Source organism: Penaeus chinensis, chromosome 41 (assembly GCF_019202785.1).
Source record: "Penaeus chinensis breed Huanghai No. 1 chromosome 41, ASM1920278v2, whole genome shotgun sequence".
NCBI classification, from domain to species: domain Eukaryota; kingdom Metazoa; phylum Arthropoda; class Malacostraca; order Decapoda; family Penaeidae; genus Penaeus; species Penaeus chinensis.
The window spans coordinates 5,270,943-5,273,442 of NC_061859.1; the positions used below are offsets into that span (position 1 = coordinate 5,270,943).

The 2,500-nt window shown below is 28.2% G+C and overlaps 1 protein-coding gene across 5 annotated transcripts in view; it reads right to left on the reverse strand.

Annotated features, from left to right (window-relative positions):
• Positions 1 to 2,500, reverse strand: part of LOC125047652 (serine protease svh-1-like) — a 36,298-nt gene that overhangs the window by 8,604 nt on the left and 25,194 nt on the right. The gene's annotated exons all lie outside the window — the stretch shown is intronic.

Consider the following 2,500-nt stretch of genomic DNA (forward strand, 5'->3'; position numbering starts at 1 on the left):
TCATTTTAATTATTAATATTACTGTTACTATTAGTATCATTATCACTATCATTATCAATATCACCATTATTATCACTATCATTATCAATATCATCATTATTATCACTATCATTATCAATATTATCATTATAATCACTATCATTATCATTATCATCCTTATTATCATCATCATCATCATCATCATCATCATCACCATCATCACCACCACCACCACCACCGTCATCATCACCCTTATTTTCATTATCATTTTCACTTCATAGAATGCAAAATAAACCCAGTGGTGGTTTCAAGTGTCTTTCTCCCAGACCAGCTTCATTAAATACATAAACGTAGATTAAAAAGATGAAAAGCAAGTGCTATATATCCACGCGGCGACGAGCTCATTCTCTACAATATATACCAACTCGATAAACTAATATTGTCAAAGGAAACTACACTCCCTTTTGATGAATATCTTAAGGCAATATATCTGAATAATGTCGTTGTATTTCAAAGGAAGATCACCACTAGCATATCAGTCACTAACTAATTTAGTTAATTCATTCATTCATAAAACACGGAAAACGGTGATCTTACATGTCCTAACTAAATACATACATACATCTATACATAATACATACATACATATCTGCATACATACATACACACATACACACACACACATACATACGTATATACATACACACGTACATTCATACATACATACAAACATACATACATACTTACGTACGTACATTCATACATACATACATACATAATTTGTTAAATAATAAACAAACAAACAAGTTAATTGATAAATAAAAAAATGAAAATAACATCGACCTGAATCAACAAATAAATATTAAAAAATATCATCAGAGGTTACCATCGTTAAAACTAGCTAATTAACTAAAGTGACTAACTGATAATTAATAGACACTATACAAACAATACATTGAAAATAGCATCGGCCGTACATGAAATCGTCATAGCAAACCCGTTAAAATTAGCCAATTAACTAAACTGACTGATTAACAAACACCAAAATAAACATACAAACTACAAACAAAATAGCAAACAGCTAAATAAACATACAAACAACAAACAAAATAGCAAACAGCTAAATAAACATACAAACAACAAACAAAATAGCAAACAGCTAAATAAACATACAAACAACAAACAAAATAGCAAACAGCTAAATAAACATACAAACTACAAACAAAATAGCAAACAGCTAAATAAACATACAAACAACAAACAAAATAGCAAACAGCTAAATAAACATACAAACAACAAACAAAATAGCAAACAGCTAAATAAACATACAAACAACAAACACAATAGCAAACAGCTAAATAAACATACAAACAACAAACACAATAGCAAACAGCTAAATAAACATACAAACTACAAACAAAATAGCAAACAGCTAAATAAACATACAAACAACAAACAAAATAGCAAACAGCTAAATAAACCAACAAACTACAAACAAAATAGCAAACAGCTAAATAAACATACAAACAACAAACAAAATAGCAAACAGCTAAATAAACATACAAACAACATACAAAATAGCAAACAGCTAAATAAACATACAAACAACAAACAAAATAGCAAACAGCTAAATAAACATACAAACAACAAACAAAATAGCAAACAGCTAAATAAACATACAAACAACAAACAAAATAACAACAGCTAAATAAACATACAAACAACAAACAAAATAGCAAACAGCTAAATAAACATACAAACAACAAACAAAATAGCAAACAGCTATATAAACATACAAACAACAAACAAAATAGCAAACAGCTAAATAAACATACAAACAACAAACAAAATAGCAAACAGCTAAATAAACATACAAACAACAAACAAAATAGCAAACAGCTAAATAAACATACAAACAACAAACAAAATAGCAAACAGCTAAATAAACATACAAACAACAAACAAAATAGCAAACAGCTAAATAAACATACAAACAACAAACAAAATAGCAAACAGCTAAATAAACATACAAACAACAAACAAAATAGCAAACAGCTAAATAAACATACAAACAACAAACAAAATAGCAAACACCTAAATAAACATACAAACAACAAACGAAGTAGCAAACAACTAAATAAAGACACAAACAAGAAACAAAATAGCATCGGCCTTACATGCCCTTCCTCCAAACTCAAATCATCATAGTAAACTCGTTAAAATTAGCCAATTAACTAAACTGACTGATTACCAACAAACACCAAAATAAACATACAAATAACAAACGAACTAGCAAACAACTAAATAAACATACAAACAACAAACAAAAGAACAAACAACTAAATAAAGACACAAACAAGAAACAAAAAAGCATCGGCCTTACATGCCCTTCCTCCAAACTGAAATCATCATAGCAAACTCGTTAAAATTAACCAATTAACTAAACTGACTGATTAACAAACACCAAAATAAACACACAAACAACAAACAAAAGAACAAACACCAAAATAAACACACAAAC